At 46.0% G+C, this 23,121-nt stretch overlaps 1 pseudogene; it reads left to right on the top strand.

The window, feature by feature from the left end:
- The first annotated feature begins 23,003 nt into the window (after positions 1 to 23,003).
- LOC126109981 (5S ribosomal RNA) lies at positions 23,004 to 23,121 on the top strand (annotated as a pseudogene).

Below are 23,121 nucleotides of genomic sequence, written 5' to 3'. Positions count from 1 at the left end.
AATATATACGTGGATGTTTTAAACATGGCTGCTTGATTCAGTTACTTAAGGGGCTCCGGAAAGGCTCAAAATCATGAAAAGTTCAATTTTTACTTTTTTGCGTTTTCTGAATCCTTTTAATAGATATATAATTTATTCAACTCCGAAGACTACAACTATTCTTAATTTTTTTTAAATGTGTTCTACATGGGCGTGACCCATTGTGGCGCTGTTAAACTGCTGTCAAATGGTGTTATTATTAACGTCCGTGTTCATCAGGTACATTTTAGTGATGTGAGAGAAAGTATGTGTTGTGGCTAACCTGTGATGGTTCAATATACACTCCTGGAAATGGAAAAAAGAACACATTGACACCGGTGTGTCAGACCCACCATACTTGCTCCGGACACTGCGAGAGGGCTGTACAAGCAATGATCACACGCACGGCACAGCGGACACACCAGGAACCGCGGTGTTGGCCGTCCAATGGCGCTAGCTGCGCAGCATTTGTGCACCGCCGCCGTCAGTGTCAGCCAGTTTGCCGTGGCATACGGAGCTCCATCGCAGTCTTTAACACTGGTAGCATGCCGCGACAGCGTGGACGTGAACCGTATGTGCAGTTGACGGACTTTGAGCGAGGGCGTATAGTGGGCATGCGGGAGGCCGGGTGGACGTACCGCCGAATTGCTCAACACGTGGGGCGTGAGGTCTCCACAGTACATCGATGTTGTCGCCAGTGGTCGGCGGAAGGTGCACGTGCCCGTCGACCTGGGACCGGACCGCAGCGACGCACGGATGCACGCCAAGACCGTAGGATCCTACGCAGTGCCGTAGGGGACCGCACCGCCACTTCCCAGCAAATTAGGGACACTGTTGCTCCTGGGGTATCGGCGAGGACCATTCGCAACCGTCTCCATGAAGCTGGGCTACGGTCCCGCACACCGTTAGGCCGTCTTCCGCTCACGCCCCAACATCGTGCAGCCCGCCTCCAGTGGTGTCGCGACAGGCGTGAATGGAGGGACGAATGGAGACGTGTCGTCTTCAGCGATGAGAGTCGCTTCTGCCTTGGTGCCAATGATGGTCGTATGCGTGTTTGGCGCCGTGCAGGTGAGCGCCACAATCAGGACTGCATACGACCGAGGCACACAGAGCCAACACCCGGCATCATGGTGTGGGGAGCGATCTCCTACACTGGCCGTACACCACTGGTGATCGTCGAGGGGACACTGAATAGTGCACGGTACATCCAAACCGTCATCGAACCCATCGTTCTACCATTCCTAGACCGGCAAGGGAACTTGCTGTTCCAACAGGACAACGCACGTCCGCATGTATCCCGTGCCATCCAACGTGCTCTAGAAGGTGTAAGTCAACTACCCTGGCCAGCAAGATCTCCGGATCTGTCCCCCATTGAGCATGTTTGGGACTGGATGAAGCGTCGTCTCACGCGGTCTGCACGTCCAGCACGAACGCTGGTCCAACTGAGGCGCCAGGTGGAAATGGCATGGCAAGCCGTTCCACAGGACTACATCCAGCATCTCTACGATCGTCTCCATGGGCGAATAGCAGCCTGCATTGCTGCGAAAGGTGGATATACACTGTACTAGTGCCGACATTGTGCATGCTCTGTTGCCTGTGTCTATGTGCCTGTGGTTCTGTCAGTGTGATCATGTGATGTATCTGACCCCAGTAATGTGTCAATAAAGTTTCCCCTTCCTGGGACAATGAATTCACGGTGTTCTTATTTCAATTTCCAGGAGTGTATATCGCTGGTGTGATTGTCGATTGTTTCATGTTTATTTACTCTGTCGTTATCTCGAAAATATTCGTAATTAATTCTGTTTCTTGAGTCTCTGTTTTGTTGAAGTATAATAACGAGTAAAAGTAAAGTTATTAGAAATCCTCTGAAGGCTTTTAAGGAAAGGAAAAATGTTGGAAAGCCAAAGGTATGTGTTATTACTGTAAATAATAACATTCTAACATGGTACGAGCGATGCTTGCTTTAGACAAGGAAAGCCTTCGGGCTGCAGACAGGGCTGTAAAGAGTCTAGAAATACAAGCAAGAGTAAACAGGAGGAGGAACAAGAGGAAGCTGAAGGAGGAGTTTGCAGAGGATGAAGATAATCCATCCTATGGACCTGGAATGCACTAAAAAGTTAATCCAATCTTTGTCGCTCGATTCCCAAAACTTTTATTTTCTCATACTAATTACATGTTTTCTAAGGATCTTCCAAACATATTTGTTTCAAACTTTCAATAAATGTTACACAGTACCTTCTGCATAATTTAACACAGCCTTTTTCCAAAAAAACTGTATATTTTTGAATATATAAATAAAAAATTGCAAAAAAATGTTGCGAATTTTCATTACAATTGAAAAAAAAATCATCTTTAATAACTGAACTAAAATTTTGTAAAATCCCTGTGTTAAGTTGTAGCCCATATTCCAATATATAATCTGTAAAAAGTTCAACTTCCTACCTCAAATACTTTGTGAGGAAAGATGTAATTTATAAGCGTTATTTTAACATTGCAAGTATAGGGCGTTCCGGAGCCCCTTAAATGCAAAGGTTCCGCTTTCTCTGTTTACTAGGGCGGGCAGAATACCAACGGCCAACTCACGTTTGTGAAACGCCGCGAGCGCGACGAACGTCAATATTTCACCACCTCGTCGAAAAGGCGCTCAAGGACATCCATGCATACCCGCTCTCGTAGGTACACACCGTAATTATCCAAATCGTAATTATGTTGATGTGGCCTGAGAAGAACAGCGGTTGGTTAGCCACGAAAGAAAATAATAAAATTTTCACCGAGAATAACTACTACTGCAGTGATGTTCTCCTGCACGTCAGTGTAGAAGTTGGCTCAGAATCAGCTAAGTGAAAAATCCGTGCAAAACGCACGTTTATTTACGTATAAAATCCGATTTCGGAATTTTGCCTCGTGTGAGATGGCGAGTGCAGGTATTGTGTGTCGTTTTTAAGTTCTCGATTCGCTTATTTTACTGATCGTGTCGCTTCTGCATAATTTTCCATTGATTCTATAAATACCCGTTCGTATCGTTATTGTGAAATTTCGAATATTCACCAGTGTCGCTGTTATCGTCAACTATAGGCTTAAACATAATTGTGTTGTTTTGAAATTTTTGAGAACAGTGGACCTATCCTCAGTCGTTCTCTAATTTTATTGTACAATTCCTTGAGAAAGAGGTTATTTTTTTGAATTTTCGGGCCCTTACAAAACTATATTTTCGTAAGTTTCGGGTACGATTGTATTGGTTGCGTTGTTTATTTCGAAGCAGATCAGATGTGGTTCACAGTTCAGCCAAAGTTTATTGTATATCGACGCAAATAAACGTGGGTTTTTGCGAATTGCATCCACCGTAAATAACTATGCATTCGGGTTTGCAAACAACTATAATTAATCTCAAAACGTTTTGGGTAACTAGCAATTTTTACTAAAAGTTTTTGTGTTGCCTGAATAGAAGTCTCGTTTTATGTATTTGATTGAACTCTTACAGGGAATTGGCAACTTTTTAGCTCAACAGACTAAAAGATCCAGAATGGGATTTTCACTCTGCAGCGTAGTGTGCGCTCGGATCGAGACTTGAACTCGGGACCTTTTCCTTTCGCAGGCAAGTGCTCTACCAACTGAGCTATTCAAGCACGATTCACGCCCCCTCCTCACAGCTTTACTTCTGCCAGTACCCCGTCTCCTACCTTTCAAACTTTCCAAAACTCTCCTGCGAACCTTGCAGAACTAGCACTCCTGAAATAAAGGATATTGCGGAGACATGGCTTAGCCACAGCCTGGGGGATGTTTCCAGAATGAGATTTTCACTCTGCAGCGGAGTGTGTGCTGATATGAAACTTCCTGGCAGATTGAAACTGTGTGACGCACCGAGACTCGAACTCGGGATCTTTGCCTTTCGAAGGCAAGTGCTCTACCAACTGAGCTACCCAAGCACGACTCACGCCCCGTCCTCACAGCCTTACTTCTGCCCGTATCTCGTCTCCTACCTACCAAACTTACAGAAGCTCTCCTGCGAACCATGCAGAGCCGGCCGCGGTGGTCTCGCGGTTCTAGGCGCGCAGTCCGGAACCACGCGACTGCTACGGTCGCAGGTTCGAATCCTGTCTCGGGCATGGACGTGTGTGATGTCCTTAGGTTAGTTAGGTTTAAGTAGTTCTAAGTCCCATAGTGCTCAGAGCCATTTGAATCATTTGAACCATGCAGATCTAGCGGTCCTGAAAGAATGGATATTGCGGAGACATGGTTCAGCCACAGCCGGGGGGATGTTTCCAGAATGAGATTTTCACTCTGCAGCGGAATGTGCGCTGATATGAAACTTCCTGGCAGATTAAAACTGTGTGCAGGTCCGAGATTCGAACTCGTGACCTTTGCCTTTCGTGGGCAAGTGCTCTACCAACTGAGCTACCCAAGCACGACTCGCGAACCCTCCTCACAGCTTTACTTCTGCCAGTACCTCGTCTCCTACCTTCCAAACTTTACAGAAGCTCTCCTGTGAACCTTGCAGAACAGTTTTAACCTGCCAGAAAGTTTCAGATTAAAAGATAATCAGTGGGCCTAATTTAGAGTTTTTTTTCACTACCTTGTAATACATTTCACCAGCCAAAATGCAAAACCATTATGAATGCTGTTCTCGAATATGGGATGAGTTGGTTGACGTTGGTAAGGAGCTAGAAATCGCCCTGTCTTCTGTCAAACGCTTGTCAGGTGCTGCGAATCGCCGTCCGGGGTGGCCGAGCTGCTCTAGGCGCTTCAGTCTGGAACAGCGCGACCGCTACGGTCGCAGGTTCGAATCCTGCCTCGTGCATGGATGTGTGGATGTGTGTGATGTCCTTAGGTTAGTTAGGCTTGGCTCTGAGCACTATGCGACTTAACATCTGTGGTCATCAGTCCCCTAGAACATAGAACTACTTAAACCTAACTAACCTAAGGACATCACACACATCCATCCCCGAAGCAGGATTCAAACCTGCGACCGTAGTGGTCACGCGGTTCCAGACTGAAGCGCCTAGAACCGCACGGCCACACCAGGTTAGTTAGGTTTAAGTAGTTCTAAGTTCTAGAGGACTGATGACCTCAGAAGTTAAGTCCCATAGAGCCATTTGAACGTTTTTTTTTTTTGAGAATTGGTGTGTTGGAAGAGCTTCCGATAGTCATGTACCTGTGATACCTGTACTAGAGGTACCTCAAGTATATCCTTCCCTGTGGATCCTGACTCCTCTGCAGAAAGTACAGGATCTGTCATTACTTGACCACTTGACTGCGAGTGGCGTGTCAATGGTAGGTCTGAGGGTCCTCCACAGGGTGGATGTGGAACAGGAGCTACTCCACGTGTTGTACCAATCCATCTAACCAACATGTTTGAGGTTCTCTCTATCACCGAAACTAAAACTGAACCAGTGGGACTCACTTCACCTGTTTTGGGGAAACCTGCTTTGTCAAGTATCAAGAGGAGGCAAACGCAAAAAGGGTAGGTGTCTATTAATAGTCGGCAGTTCAAAAGTACAGGGAACGATGGTTTACTTTAGCAAAATGGCAGCAAGGGGCAGGAAAGGACACCAGGTGCCCTCAGTGTGTTTGCCTGGGGGGCATCATTCAACATGTTGAAGATTGTGGCACATGTTGGAACAAATTATGCCTGCCAGCTGGCTCCGAGGTCATACTTGGGCCATTCCAGCGACTGGCAGAGAAGGTTGAGAAGACCTGCCTTGCGCATGGAGTTTCAACGAAGCTCACAATTTGCAGCATTGTACCCAGAACTGATCGTGGCCCTTTGGTTTGAGTGAAGCGGAAGGATTGAACTGAGGACTTCAAAGATTCTGTAAGAAGCTAGACTCTGACTTCTTGGACTTGCGCCGTAGGGGTGAGAAATGTAGGGTCCCCCTAAATGGATCATGTGTCCACTACACATCAGAGGTAGCTGTCTGTGTGTGCGGCATAGAGAAAGGTTTTTCTTTTTTTTTTAGATTAGGTGACTCTCCAGGTGACAGCCCAGATAATGACAGATATAGAAAACACGGAAATATTAGTGTTTTCCTATCCTAATGATAAACTACCGAAGCATTCACAACGAAGTGCGACAGTTTGAAGCGCTCATGAAAAGCAGAGGCACTCACATAATACTTGATACGGAAAGCTGGTTGAAATCTGAAAGGACAGGCAAATGGCAAATAGAAATGGCGTATTTCACAGCAGACAAAAAACTCAAGTCCGCGGAGACAGAAATTGAAGTTGCAGGTGAGATTTTTTGGGAAAGTCTCAGTATCAGGGGTGGGCATAAAATGATACCTGAATCCTTCCATCGCCCACGAAACTCATCTGATGTAACAAAAAAATGGTTCAAATGGCTCTGAGCACTATGGGACTTAACATCTATGGTCATCAGTCCCCTAGAACTTAGAACTACTTAAACCTAACTAACCTATGGACACCACACAACACCCAGTCATCACGAGGCAGAGAAAATCCCTGACCCCGCCGGGAATCGAACCCAGGAACCCGGGCGTGGGAAGCGACAACGCTACCGCACGACCACGAGCTGCGGACATCGGATGTAACAGAAAACGTGAAAGAGAACCTCTGTTCATTTGTATGTAAGTTCCCGAATTGTACTATAATCATCACTGGAGACTTAAATCATCCAACAATTAATTGGGAAACTTAGTTAATTCTGCGAAACTTTACTAAATGCCTTGTCTAAAAACTACCTTGACTAGATAGCAGGGAAATTCACTCACGATGGAAACATATTGGATCTAACGGCAACCAATATACTTGATATCTTTTGAGGATGTCCACATCGAAACTGGTATCAATGACCATGATACAGGTGTGGCAACAATGGTTACCAATGTACAGAGGACAACTAAACCAAGCAGAAAATATGTATGTTCAGTAAACTAGATAAAAATATCAGTAGTGTCATATCTCAATGAGGAACTTGGAACTTCCTACACAAGGCAGGAGCACATGGAGGAACTACGGCTCAAGTTTAAAAGAATAGTTGACCACGCACTGGGTAGATATGTATCCACCAGAACAGTTCACAATGGGAGGGAACCTCTATTGTTAACAGTCACTTCTATGGAAACAGAGCTTACTGCACCACTGGTGTAAAACGAAGTGTAGGGATATACACTCCTGGAAATGGAAAAAAGAACACATTGACACCGGTGTGTCAGACCCACCATACTTGCTCCGGACACTGCGAGAGGGCTGTACAAGCAATGATCACACGCACGGCACAGCGGACACACCAGGAACCGCGGTGTTGGCCGTCGAATGGCGCTAGCTGCGCAGCATTTGTGCACCGCCGCCGTCAGTGTCAGCCAGTTTGCCGTGGCATACGGAGCTCCATCGCAGTCTTTAACACTGGTAGCATGCCGCGACAGCGTGGACGTAAACCGTATGTGCAGTTGACGGACTTTGAGCGAGGGCGTATAGTGGGCATGCGGGAGGCCGGGTGGACGTACCGCCGAATTGCTCAACACGTGGGGCGTGAGGTCTCCACAGTACATCGATGTTGTCGCCAGTGGTCGGCGGAAGGTGCACGTGCCCGTCGACCTGGGACCGGACCGCAGCGACGCACGGATGCACACCAAGACCGTAGGATCCTATGCAGTGCCGTAGGGGACCGCACCGCCACTTCCCAGCAAATTAGGGACACTGTTGCTCCTGGGGTATCGGCGAGGACCATTCGCAACCGTCTCCATGAAGCTGGGCTACGGTCCCGCACACCGTTAGGCCGTCTTCCGCTCACGCCCCAACATCGTGCAGCCCGCCTCCAGTGGTGTCGCGACAGGCGTGAATGGAGGGACGAATGGAGACGTGTCGTCTTCAGCGATGAGAGTCGCTTCTGCCTTGGTGCCAATGATGGTCGTATGCGTGTTTGGCGCCGTGCAGGTGAGCGCCACAATCAGGACTGCATACGACCGAGGCACACAGGGCCAACACCCGGCATCATGGTGTGGGGAGCGATCTCCTACACTGGCCGTACACCACTGGTGATCGTCGAGGTGACACTGAATAGTGCACGGTACATCCAAACCGTCATCGAACCCATCGTTCTACCATTCCTAGACCGGCAAGGGAACTTGCTTTTCCAACAGGACAATGCACGTCCGCATGTATCCCGTGCCACCCAACGTGCTCTAGAAGGTGTAAGTCAACTACCCTGGCCAGCAAGATCTCCGGATCTGTCCCCCATTGAGCATGTTTGGGACTGGAAGAAGCGTCGTCTCACGCGGTCTGCACGTCCAGCACGAACGCTGGTGCAACTGAGGCGCCAGGTGGAAATGGCATGGCAAGCCGTTCCACAGTACTACATCCAGCATCTCTACGATCGTCTCCATGGGAGAATAGCAGCCTGCATTGCTGCGAAAGGTGGATATACACTGTACTAGTGCCGACATTGTGCATGCTCTGTTGCCTGTGTCTATGTGCCTGTGGTTCTGTCAGTGTGATCATGTGATGTATCTGACCCCAGGAATGTGTCAATAAAGTTTCCCCTTCCTGGGACAATGAATTCACGGTGTTCTTATTTCAATTTCCAGGAGTGTATGTAAAGGCTATTAGTGACACCAAAATTAGTGTCCAGTCTGTAGCAAATCAGGAACTGAAACTCATGGTAGCAAGCAACTGTTGAAATGCTTAACTTCGTTTCCAATTGTTCCTTTACACAGGAAAACCCAGGAGAATTTGCCCCAGTTTAATCCTCGTACCACTGAAAAGATGAATGAAATAAGTATTAGTGCCAGTGGTGTTGAGGAACAGCTGAAATGGTTAAAACTGAATAAAGCTCTAGGGACCGATGGAATCCCCATCAGATTCTATACTGAATTTGCGGCTGAGTTAGCCCTTCTTCTCACTGTAATCAATCGTACACCCCATGAACAACAATCTGAGCTCAGATCTTCGAAAAAAGACGGATCACGCCTGCCTACGAGAAGGGTAAGGGTAGTAGAAGTGATCAACAAAACTTACTGTCCAGTATCCTTGACATCAGTTTGTTGTACAATCTTAGAACATATGCTGACCTCAAAAGATAATCATAATCTTGAACAGAATGACCTCCTCAGTGCCAGCCAGCATTGATTCCAAAAATAGACTCCTGGAAATTGAAATAAGAACACCGTGAATTCATTGTCCCAGGAAGGGGAAACTTTATTGACACATTCCTGGGGTCAGATACATCACATGATCACACTGACAGAACCACAGGCACATAGACACAGGCAACAGAGCATGCACAATGTCGGCACTAGTACAGTGTATATCCACCTTTCGCAGCAATGCAGGCTGCTATTCTCCCATGGAGACGATCGTAGAGATGCTGGATGTAGTCCTGTGGAACGGCTTGCCATGCCATTTCCACCTGGCGCCTCAGTTTGTAACGCCGGAAATGCATATCCTCCTATTTCCATCTGTTGTACTATTTTTTTTCCTTGCTTTGTTACCTCAAGATATGACATTTCTGTCTCTTTGTATATTGTAATTGTTTTACTATTTGTATATTTATGCATTTATGTCGATGTATAATTGGTTTGTTTCGTAAATATTATTTGTATTTTTACGCTGGGTCTTGCTAGGGAAAACTGCTATCGAACGATTACGTCGATAGGTCGTGTGAAGAGTCAAAGTGTGTAGGATCTTTGGGAGTGTTAACTCTGCCGCGTGGAGCGCTGGCTGAGAGAGGGGGTCTGGCGGGAGTAGCGAGTGGAGCAGGTGTGTTGTGTGACGCTCCCGCGAGTTGCCGCGCTTTCGGGGTTTGGCAGCATGTAATTGCGCTCGACTTGAGATGATAGTTTCTGACATGGTGTCGCGGACGGGAAACATTAACTAGCGCACATCAAGAGCCCGTTTCGTCTGGTGACCGTGTCGAGAAGAAGGCGCGCCAACATCCAGCTTCTGCAACAGCGACGGCCGACAATGAGTGACTGTCGCCACCTCCTCGATCGACGGCTTCAAACCTTCAATCAACCATCAAGGAAGACTGGAAGCAAGTAAAGTTTTAGAACTGTATGGCAGACCTCAGCTTTTCAAACTGTACCATTTTCGTAACTATAATAACAGCAACTTAGCATGAACCTTTGTTGCTCATTGTCCCAATTGCATTACCAAGCAGGGTCCCTTCCTTTTCCGAAATGAACCCGAGTGTCGTTGAAATTTAAACGCCAGCACTAAAGTAATATAGCTAATTCTATTTCACTGCTTTAATTTCAAAGTTCAGTTAGCTGGCTACAATATTCAGATTACACAAGCACAAATTAAGAGTGCGAGTTTTGTTATCGTATTTTTGCTTACCTGTGACTGCAGCTCAGCTTGGTACGTACTAAATTTTACTATTGTTAATTGTTCAGAATCATTTAATTCAAGTTCAAAGTTAAATCTCTTATTTCCAAATTGCGTAGATTCAAGTAGTTTTTTGAAATGATTGTTGAGGTAGTCCAAGAATAACCGTATTTTACTGAATTTCGATGTGCTTCAGAAAGAAAGCTCACTATTAACTTCAGTCACTAAATTAACTTTCGATTTTCCGGTTTTATTAATTCTTTGCTAAATTAAGTCAGGGTGTAGCGAAATTTATTACTTCTGACAAACTTTCTGTTTTCACACTACACGTGTCAACCTTCAGTTGCCACGCTTCTAGTGCTAATTATATGTGTAATAACCTTTCTTTTTCAGTTACTATAGTAATTGTCCTTAGGACTGGCGACCGTGATTTCCCCCAAAATCTCAAATACCTAATTACCGCTAGTTAATTGTTAACGTAACGGCTGCACATTTACTTTCTTTATTAACTTTACCCCTTTTCAAAATTAATTTCCACCAGTTTCATTAGCACATTTCCTTTCATTTAGATGTAACCCTTTCCTCCCTCTTTACCGACAGGTTAACTTCGGTGACGATTGCTTTTCCAAAACTCCCATTAGGTACACGCGGTTTCATTTTTCACTGTCATTAAGGTCGGTAAGTGAGGGGGAGGTTACAAGTTGGACCAGCGTTCGTGCTGGACGTGCAGACCGCGTGAGACGACGCTTCATCCAGTCCCAAACATGCTCAATGGGGGACAGATCCGGAGATCTTGCTGGCCAGGGTAGTTGACTTACACCTTCTAGAGCACGTTGGGTGGCACGGGATACATGCGGACGTGCATTGTCCTGTTGGAACAGCAAGTTCCCTTGCCGGTCTAGGAATGGTAGAACGATGGGTTCGATGAAGGTTTGGATGTACCGTGCACTATTCAGTGTCCCCTCGACGATCACCAGTGGTGTACGGCCAGTGTAGGAGATCGCTCCCCACATCATGATGTCGGGTGTTGGCCCTGTGTGCCTCGGTCGTATGCAGTCCTGATTGTGGCGCTCACCTGCAGGGCGCCAAACACGCATACGACCATCATTGGCACCAAGGCAGAAGCGACTCTCATCGCTGAAGACGACACGTCTCCATTCGTCCCTCCATTCACGCCTGTCGCGACACCACTGGAGGCGGGCTGCACGATGTTGGGGCGTGAGCGGAAGACGGCCTAACGGTGTGCAGGACCGTAGCCCAGCTTCATGGAGACGGTTGCGAATGGTCCTCGCCGATACCCCAGGAGCAACAGTGTCCCTAACTTGCTGGGCAGTGGCGGTGCGGTCCCCTACGGCACTGCGTAGGATCCTACGGTCTTGGCGTGCATCCGTGCGTCGCTGCGGTCCGGTCTCAGGTCGACGGGCACGTGCACCTTCCGCCGACCACTGGCGACAACATCGATGTACTGTGGAGACCTCACGCCCCACGTGTTGAGCAATTCGGCGGTACGTCCACCCGGCCTCCCGCATGCCCACTATACGCCCTCGCTCAAAGTCCGTCAACTGCACATACGGTTCACGTCCACGCTGTCGCGGCATGCTACCAGTATTAAAGACTGCGATGGAGCTCCGTATGCCACGGCAAACTGGCTGACACTGACGGCGGCGGTGCACAAATGCTGCGCAGCTAGCGCCATTCGACGGCCAACACCGCGGTTCCTGGTGTGTCCGCTGTGCCGTGCGTGTGATCATTGCTTGTACAGCCCTCTCGCAGTGTCCGGAGCAAGTATGGTGGGTCTGACACACTGGTGTCAATGTGTTCTTTTTTCCATTTCCAGGAGTGTATTAAGCATGTGAAACCCTGCTTGCAGTTTACTCACATGACATACTGAAAGTTTTGGATCCAGGCAACAAGGTAGATGCAATTTTTCTTGATTTTCGAAAAGCATTCGACTCAGTACCACGTCTACATTTATTGTCAAAAGTTCCATCATATGAGGTATCAAGTGAAATTTGGGGCTGGATTGAGAACTTTTTGGTAGGGAGGTCACAGCATGTTATTTTGGATGGAGAGTCATCGTCAGATGTAGAAGAAAGTTGGGGCATGCCCCAGAGAAGTGTTTTGGGACCCCTGCTGTTCATGTTGTTTATTAATGGCCTTGGAGACAATATTAATAGTAACATTAGGCTTTTTGCAGATGATGCAGTCGTCTGTAATGAATTACTGTCTGAAAGAAGCTGCATAAATATTCAGTCAAACCTTGATAAGATTTGAAAGTAGTGCAAAGATTGGCCAACGTGCTTTAAATGTTCAGAAATGTTAAATTGTGTAATTCACAAAATGAATAAACGTAGTATCCTATGACTATAAAATCAGTGAGTCACTATTGGAATCAGGAAATACATACAAATATCTTGGTGCAACACTCTGTATGGGGGTGAAATGGAATGATCACATAGGCTGTCATGTCCCGACACAGGTCCAAGGGTTTGGGGCTCGGACAACGCTCTGTTGTGGGTAAGGCAGGTGGTGGACTTCAGTTTATTAGTAGAATACTGGGGAAGTGCAATCAGTCTACAGGGGAGATTGCTTACAAATCACTCATGTGACCCACGTTAGAATATTGATTAAGTGTATGGGACCCTGTGTTATATTATATAACACAGGGTATTGGAAGTATGCAGAGAAAAGCAGCATAAATGGTCACAGATTTGTTTAAGCTGTGGGACAATGTCACAGAGATACCGAAGGAACAGAAGTGTCAGATTCTTGAAGATAGCTGATAAAGTCTATTAACAAGGTTACAAAAGCCCCTTTTAAATGGTAATTCTAGAGATATATTACAGCCCCTTACGTACAGCTCACATCGTGAACAATTACTGTACACACAGAGGCATTCAAACAATCATTCTTCCCGGGCTGCATTTGTGAATGGAACAAGAAGAAACCCTAATAACTGGTACAGTGGTACGTACCCTTTGCCATGCACCTAACAGTGGTTTGCGGAGTACAGATGTAGATGTAGAACTGTAAGCATCAAATGTAACTGAGAGGCGCTATGTCCGCTAATAAATGGCAGCTACAATGGCAAGGGACTGATAGTTGAATTGTGTCTGGCACCTATTAAGGCGAGAGCACACAAAAGACAGCGGTATGAGGCAGACATCTTCCTTACAGGCCTCATGTCATGTTAAATATAATTCTTCTCACAAATTACTTACTCGCTACTATCTGCTTGGATAATCTTTGAAGGCACAAACATCAGAAATCTCGCAAACACCAAGCTATGCGCCGAAATCACTTACCCATCATGTTGAGAGAGCGTATTCGTCACAGTTCGAAATGAAACTTGTACACACATTCAGTCACTCCATAGGCGTACACCTTTACTGCGTGTAACATTGCGGAATAACCTATCACTACCCAGACAGTGTAGTGTCAGAAAAGCGACAGTACTCCGAAAGTGTTATAATACACCAGGAAATGAACATTGTTACCGAGCATTCCTCTACGTCACCTGTCTCTCAGGCAACCGAGAAGCAACTGTCTATTCCTGGCTCGCCTACACCCTAGCTATGGCGCCCTCCATGAAGCATATGCTTCCGCGACCGTGACTCGCCGTAGATGTATATGCTTTTGAAAGTGAACGAAAACATATGACCACAATCAGAGGAATCTGACCCATTAGGTATTGTCCTCTGTTGGTTCAAATGGCTCTGAGCACTATGGGACTCAACATCTTAGGTCATAAGTCCCCTAGAACTTAGAACTACTTAAACCTAACTAACCTAAGGACATCACACACACCCATGCCCGAGGCAGGATTCGAACCTGCGACCGTAGCAGTCCCGCGGTTCCGGACTGCAGCGCCAGAACCGCTAGACCACCGCGGCCGGCTTGTCCTCTATTACCTTCTTTAGATAACAATTAAAATAAATAGTTTTCAACCTACAGGGCTGAGAACTCCTGGAACTATTTTACGATTTGTTCTATATCACGATCTACAGCATAGCAGACCAGCACTGAGTTTTCCCTTCGGCGTAGCCGTTCCGCACGCTTTTCAGATGACGGAAAAGTCTACCTACGCAAAGATCCTTCTAGAACAATCCAGACGTTTTCCGTATTCCCGCGCAAACGCCTCGGCCGTATTACTTCCGGCTAATTCACTCTCGCTTTCACGCTCTGCGAAACCCACCGCCTTCCTTACGTGGCGTACCGTTGTACGCCTACCTATCGTCATTTCAAATCCTTCCTCTTAGTTTAATTGGAGTACAAAGAGTTTAGTTCACGTCAATTATGGGTGGCTTGAAATTCTTCTCTTTAAATTTAGGTGAAGCCTTTACGTTTAATTATTGTTATCAAATGTAAGTAACATGAAAATTAGGAGGGTACATTTACTCATTACTACGTAACGTAGTTGCTACGTTACATATACAGTTTACGTTATCTGTACACTATCAACTTACTCCATACACAGTCCAATATTTGTAACGTGAGGCCCTCATCTACACAATGTAAATGGTTCAAATGGCTCTGAGCACTATGGGACTTAGCATCTGAGGTCATCAGTCCCCTATAACTTAGAACTACTTAAACCTAACTTAACCTAAGGACATCACACACAGTCATGCCCAAGGCAGGATTCGCACCTGCGACTGTAGCGGTCGCGCGGTTCCAGACTGAAGCGCCTAGAACCGCTCGGCCACAGCGGCCGGCTGCAGAATGTAAGTTATCACATTGTAAATTGAATGAGCTGATTTATCTTGTTGTGTGCTGGTGTAACACATTGTACTCCCACTGTTCTGAACATCCTCGTATTGTTCGAGTGAAACATCGATACACAATAAAAATTGATGTACATGTATAGATTGCTAGTCACCGTAAAGATGATACATTGAGCTGCAGACAGGCACAACGTAAAGAGACTTACACATAATATACTGATATTCCAGTCTGGAGTTTCCATTGTTTGATGTATGTATATATGTATGTATATCTGGTACACATCCCCTCCTGAACCACTGTACCAATTTCAACCAAACTTGGTACATGTATCTCATACTGCGTAGAAATCATCGCTGCGAGGGTAAGAATCACCTACCTATCAAACGGTGGGGGTGGGGATGAAAAGAAGTGTAGTCCACGATGCGAGTATACACAATTTCAATCCTTCACGAAACTTTTCCTCGCCGATAGACCCCACAAAATGACGAAAGGAAAAGAAAGTATCACTTACTACACGTTGACTGTTCATACAGCAAAATTGCCACATGAAGCATAACTTTTTAATTCATTACTTTTTTACTCCTAATTGTATTCGTGATGCATTTGCAGACAGCGTAAAACCGAAACTGCGAAGCGAAATCTACTAGAGGTGCAGGTAAAATACACTACTGGCCATTAAAATTGCTACACCACGGAGGTGACGTGCTACAGACGCGAAATTTAACGGACAGGAAGAAGATGCTCTGATATGCAAATGATTAGCTTTTCAGAGCATTCACACAAGGTTGGCGCCGGTGGCGACACCTACAACGTGCTGACATGAGGAAAGTTTCCAACCGATTTCTCATACACAAACAGCAGTTTACCGGCGTTGCCTGGTGAAACGTTGTTGTGATGCCTTGTCAAAGGAGAAGAAATGCGTACCATCACGTTTCCGACTTTGATAAAGGTCGGATTGTAGACTACCGCGATTGCGGTTTATCGTATCGCGACATTGCTGCTCGCGTTGGTCGAGATCCAATGACTGCTAGCAGAATATGGAATCGGTGGGTTCAGGAGGGTAATACGGAACGACGTGCTGGAACCCAACGGCCTCGTATCACTAGCAGTCGAGACGACAGGCATCTTATCCGCATGGCTGTAACGGATCGTACAGCTACGTCTCGATCCCTGAGTCAACAGACGGGGACGTGTGCAAGACATCAACCACCTGCACGAACAGTTCGACGACGTTTGCAGCAGCATGGACTATCAGCTCGGAGACCGTGGCTGCGGTTACTCTTGACGTTGCATCACAGACAGGAGCGCCTGCGATGGTGTACTCGACGACGAACGTGGGTGCAAGAATGGCAAAACGTCTTTTTTCGTATGAATCCAGGTTCTGTTTACAGCATCATGATGGTCGCATCCATGTTTGGCGACATCGCGGTGAATGCACATTGGAAGCGTGTATTCGTGATCGCCATACTGGCGTATCACCCGGCTTGACGGTATGGGGTGCCACTGGTTACACGTCTCGGTCACCTCTTGTTCGCATTGACGGCACTTTGAACAGTGGACGTTACATTTCAGATGTGTTACGACCCGAGGGTCCACCCCTCATTCGATCCCTGCGAAGCCCTACATTTCAGCAGGATAATGCACGACCGCATGTTGCAGGTCCTGTACGGGCCTTTCTGGATACAGAAAATGTTCGACTGCTGCCCTGGCCAGCACATTCTCCAGATCTCTCACCAATTGAAAACGTCTGGTCAATGGTGGCCGAGCAACAGGCTCGTCACAATACGCCAGTCACTACTATTGATGAGAATTTTAAAGGTCTGTTTTAGACAAAGTGTAGATAACTTTTGACTCTCTCTCATATTTTATAGAATATTTTGATACACCTTTCGAGGCGGCACCAAAAACAAAGCTTTTCAGCTACGAACTGCACGTGGGGTTCTCAGAGAGAAAGTCAGGCTTTTCGTCCTACGCTAAGACCATTGTGCGACAAGTGGTTCATTACCAGAAGGGAGTAGGGGAAGGTGGGGTAAGACGGCCAGGGCGGGAAAAGCTTCCACTGCATATTGTTTGACCTGAACAGTGCCACCGCCATCCAGAAGTTGCCAAAAATACACACCATTATTGTTGTCACTGAATTGGACAGAGGAAGTTTGTTTCGTTATTTTGTTTGGTAAAACGTTTCTGATTTTCAGCTGTCTGACTCAGGGTAAGTCATTTTATTACCCCTTTTAGCTTATTTAAACATACACTAATCCGAGAGGTATACAGTAATCAACGCAACACTTTTTTTCTGAAAGGATTCCAACAAAACACGTTATTCCCCTCTGTTTCACCTAAAAACCCTACTTTTCAACATAAACTTTGTTCAATGCGGTGGCCCTACGCCACCACACTGGTGGTGAGGGTGGGGGGTGGGGGGGGGGGGAGCGGATGTATATGCCCGCATGGCACAATTCTACAGGTAGACGTCGGAGGCAACGTATTGCTGCATCAATAATCTCCCCATCATCCACTGAGGCTTTTTGCGGATGATGCTGTGGTATATCGAGAGGTTGTAACAATGGAAAATTGTACTGAAATGCAAGATGATCTGCAACGACGCATGGCGCAGGGAATGGCAATTGAATGTCAGTGTAGACAAGTGTAATGCGCTGCAAATACATAGAAAGAAAGATCCTTTATCATTTAGCTACAATATAGCAGGTCAGCAACTGTAGCAGTTAATTCCATACATTATTTGGGAGTAGGCATTAGGAGTGATTTAAAATGGAATGATTATATAAAGTTGATCGTCGGTAAAGCAGATGCCAGACTGAAAAAAATGGCTCTGAGTACTATGGGACTTAACATCTATGGTCATCAGTCCCCTAGAACTACTTAAACCTAACTAACCTAAGGACATCACACACATCCATGCCCAAGGCAGGATTCGAACCTGCAACCGTAGCGGTCGCGCGGTTCCAGACTGAAGCGCCTAGAAACGCTCGGCCACTCCGGCCGGCCTGCCAGACTGAGATTCATTGGAAGATTCATAAGGAAATGCAATCCGAAAACAAAGGAAATAGGTTACAGTACACTCGTTCGCCCACTGCTTGAATATTGCTCACCAGTGTGGGATCCGTACCAGATAGCGTTGATAGAAGAGATAGAGAAGATCCAACGGAGAGCAGCGCGCTTCGTTACAGGATCATTTAGTAATCGCGAAAGTGTTACGCAGATGATAGATGAACTTCAGTGGAAGACTCTGCAGGAGAGACGCTCAGTAGCTCGGTATGGACTTTTGTTGAAGTTTCGAGAACATACCTTCACCGAGGAGTCAAGCAGTATATTGCTCCCTCCTACGTATATCTCGCGAAGAGACCATGAGGATAAAATCAGAGAGATTAGAGCCCACACAGAGGCATACCGACAATCTTTCTTTCCACGAACAACACGAGACTGGAATAGAAGGGAGAACCGATAGAGGTACTCAAAGGACCCTCCGTCACACACCGTCAGGTGGCCTGCGGAGTGTAGATGTAGATGTAGATCCACGTACTGCTTCTCCCGGAGTGCATCCTTCATTGTCCTAAACAGATGCAAGTCCAGAGGTGCGAGATTTGGGCGGTAAGGTGGATGAGAAGCAACAGTCCAATGAAGTTTTGTGAGCTGCTCTTGGGTGCGCAGGCTTGTGTAAGGCTTTTTGCTGTCACGGAGAAGGAAAAGTTTGTTTGCATTTTTGCGACGACGAACACGCTGAAGACATTTCTTCAGTTTCCTGAGGGTAACACAATATAGGTCCCAATAGATTGTTGCACCACGAGGGAGAACATCAAACAGAACACCCCATTCAGAGTCGCAGAAAACCGTCGCCTTGACCTTATCGGCTCAGTGTGTGGTAGGGAAGGTGGTGCGCACTACTCCATGGATTGACGTATTATTTGAGATTCGAAGTGATGAACCCATGTTTCATCGCCTGTAACGATGATGTACTAAAAGTAGCCCAGTAACGCGCAAGCAATTAGGCACCGGTGGTTCTTCGTTACACTTCGAGGAACCCAGGGGCGGGCACAATGCTTTGAACTATATTACGAAAGCAGATTCTGAACCTATATGTAATTGTAATGAGTCTGCCTTATCATTTAATGTTCGATTGCGCCGGTGGGCGGAACGTACTGAGTATATAGATTATACAGATCCATTTCTTGTTAATAATTGGTCTCGTGTTAGGTTTATTGAGAAATACTTCGAATCATTTCAGGGTAAGAAGTGTGTTGCACGTTCATTAACGGAGTGCCATCTTACATGTAATGGCTGGGCGGGCCGCGTGGTCCGCTGGTACAACGAGGCCTTTCGGTCCAAAGTGGTGCGTAAAAAGCAATTGTATTTATATGGAGACACAAATATTGGCAAATCTACCCTTATTGAAAAAGTCTTATCTCGTAAGCAGCACGTATATATGCCGTTCTGCTCTGAATTCGGTTTTGGAGGGTATGATCCTCGCGTACACCGTGTTATATTGTTTGAGGAATTTGACTGGCTTCGTTGGCGTCCTTTTGCATCAACGTTGAAACGAATTGTTGAAGGGCGACCTGTGACTGTTAATGTCAAAAACAAGCCGGGTATGGTTATTAAACGTAGAGGACTTGTCATATTTGTGTCTAATGACTTTATTATAGGTGACGAAGCTCTAATTACACGTCTGAGTGTTGTACATGCCGATTGTTATATAATCCATTGTTTAAATGTTAAGGAGGAAATGGCGTCGGACACGTCGGACGTGGAGGCCGAAGCGGAGACTATTTGTATATCGTCGGATGAAGACGATGAGCCGGTATCGCCGTGTACGTCCGAGGCGTTGGATACGCCGACGGAACATTCTGACTAGGCCATATTTCGGGAGAATATGTAAATGGCGTACGGAGTATACTCAGTCCGACGGTCTTCGATTTGAATATGGCAAAATGGGTGCTACAGAGAAATATGATGAAAACGCTTTGAACTTTACGACACCTAAGCATTATGACATTACTGATGAGTTTAATTTCTTTGCGAATAAATATGCTTCTGTAATTATTTATAAAATAGTAACATATGTGTATAGGATTAATGTAAGAGTAGAGAGACTAACACTTGATGTCAGGGCAAATAAGAAAATATTTGAGGATCAAGGTGCATTGGAGAAAGTAAGGCTTGCTTGTAGTAATAAGTTAGGTCCGTTTAGTTTAAGGCCTGAACGTTCTTCAGGCGTTCCTTGGCGTAAATACAGTAGACGTACTCGTTTTAAATTTGTTACGTATTCTAAGCCTGAGACCAGTGCTGATATAAATAAAGTAAAGTCATGGACTGATTTGGAGAATCATTGTAAATGTAAGAACAAATTGTTTCAAGGTGTCAATCCATTTTATTTGGGATTGGAAATAGCTGGAGATGAGCCTGCTAAGAATGATGTTATTCAGAGTGAAGTAAAGTATGTAACATTTGTAGTGAGGAACAGAGTGTATATGACGTTTTGTAAACGAAAAGGTACGGTTACATTTTAAATAAAGATTATTGTTTACAGCTAATGTCTGCGTTGGAATTTTTTTATGGAAACTGGGACCATATCAGAAGCTATCCTGACGACCTGCGCCTGGCCTTCCTGGTTCCTACTTCACAGCAACGAATCGACGATTTAGCTTTAACATTTTATGGAAACAAAATTAATTATGCAGCTGCTGTAATTGTTTTACGAGGGCCGTTCAGAAAGTAACCTCCGGTTGATTTAAAAAAATACACCAAGTTAAATAAAAATATTTTAATATATACATCTTACAACTACATCTTTGCACTATTTTTCTACATAGTCTCCATAGCGATTGAGACACTTATCGTAGCTCTTCACAAGCTTTGAAATTCCTTCTGCATAAAAATCACCCGCTTGTGCCTGGAGCCAGCCTGTGACCGCATCTTTGAGCTCTTCGTCGTCATCAAACCGCTGTGACCCGAGCCATTTCTTCAAATGCATGAAGAGGTGATAATCACTTGGCGCCAGGTCTGGGCTGTAAGGTGGATGGTTGATAACGTCCCACTTGAAGGACTCAAGAAGGGCCGTTGTTCTGCGAGCAGAGTGAGGACGGGCGTTATCGTGCAAAAAAACGATACCGGAAGTCAGCATACCACGGCGTTTGTTCTGTATAGCCCGTCCTAACTTTTTTATTGTTTCACAGTACACGTCTTGATTAATGGTCGTACCACGTTCCATGAATTCAACCAACAACACCCCTTTGGCATCCCAAAACACCGTTGCCATCAGTTTTCTGGCAGAAAAATCTTGCGAGGCTTTTCTTGGTTTGGTAGGCGAATTTGAATGTGCCCACATCTTTGATTGTTCTTTTGTCTCAGGGTTCACGTACTTAATCCAGGTTTCGTCACCGGTCACGATTCTGTTTAACAATGGTTCTCCTTCGTCCTCATAACGTGACAGAAAGTCTAATGCAGAGGCCATTCTTTGAGTTTTGTGGTGGTCGGTAAGAATTTTGGGCACCCATCGTGCACAGAACTTACGGTAACCCAATCTTGCTGTCACTATCTCGTACAAGAGAGTCTTAGAAATCTGTGGAAAACCAGTAGACAACTCAGACATTGAGAAACGTCGATTTTCACGAGCTTTTGCATCAACTGTTTGAACGAGTTCGTCAGTCACCAATGATGGTCTACCACTCCTCTCTTCATCATGAACGTTTTCTCGTCCACTTTTAAATAAACGTACCCATTCACGGACAACTCCTTCACTCATAACTCTCGGTCCGTACACGGCACAAAGCTCACGACGAATAGCTGCTGCAGAATATCCTTTGGCTGTAAAAAACCTTATGACAGCACGCACTTCACATTTGGCGGCGTTTTCTATTGCAGCACACATTTCAAACTGCCACAAAAACTAAACTAGCGCAGGTACGACGTTCACTCGACCACGGCTTGATGCCGACTGACCTGTTGAGTGCGTGAACGCACAGATGGCGTCGCTACTCCCCCCCAACCCGTACTGTGACCGATCGGAGGTTACTTTCTGAACCGCCCTCATAGAAGAATTGTGGTACTACAAGCCTAATTTGCAACAACTTATCGCACAATTTAGGGATGCATACAGAGAGTTTGTCTTCATGCCTAATGGAATAAGGTGCGCTCATCGTTATTACGACTTTAGGCAAGGACGTTATAGGCCTCTATGGTACACGTATTAGAGCCTCAATAGTTTACACACAGTCCTTCTCAGACACACAGCAGTATCGCAACTGGTGGACGAGTGTGTCAGCACTATCAACGGAGACGTCTAGTGAGCAGCGAGGTGTTTGATTGTGATCAGTCGATCACACCGATTGAGAGTGTCCGCACGTTGCGGCATTGCAGGAGTCACAGCAGTTTGCGGTCGGCCATCACGTGGGAGATCCGACAGGTTTGCGCCCCCTTGTTGCGATGACGACAGACGCCTCGCCCGACGACTCACCGTGCTTTTGTTCGCTGACAGATCTCCGTAGACATTCTGCGAGCGCCTACGAATATCTGCGATGCTCTGAGTCTCCGTCAACAGAAATTCAGTGGCAGCTCGCTGTTTGAAACGCACCTACGTTACAGACACCATTTTGAAGGCTACGTACAGCACCATCACCGATCGAAACTTAATCAAACTACTGGGACTGAAGCGGGAAATTTTTTCCACGATTTCCCTCAACAAATTCCGAATTTTTCCAACTGAAATTGGCCGAGAAAAAAACGTGATACATTACGTATTGAACGTCCCCCGTACTGTTTCTGCAACGTATATGTTTTAACAGTATCTTTTAGTTTGTAATTATTGTAGTTCCTCGTTGTTTCTTTGCTTTGATAGTTTGATCTGTGAACCATTAATGCCGACATGGCATCCTATCGGGCAAAGTGATCACGGTACTTATCGGGGAATGTGGCCAAGGTGGCTGCTTATGCCAAAAGCTTATTTTTTAATCTGCTTACCCTACTGAAACGGCCTTGCCGCAGTGGATATACCGGTTCCCGTGAGATCACCGAAGTTAAGCGCTGTCGGGCGTGGTTGGCACTTGGATGGGTGACCATCCGGGTCGTCATGCGCTGTTGCCA

Source organism: Schistocerca cancellata, chromosome 12, assembly GCF_023864275.1.
Source record: "Schistocerca cancellata isolate TAMUIC-IGC-003103 chromosome 12, iqSchCanc2.1, whole genome shotgun sequence".
Lineage (NCBI taxonomy): Eukaryota > Metazoa > Arthropoda > Insecta > Orthoptera > Acrididae > Schistocerca > Schistocerca cancellata.
This window is presented reverse-complemented; position numbering and strand designations above follow the sequence as displayed.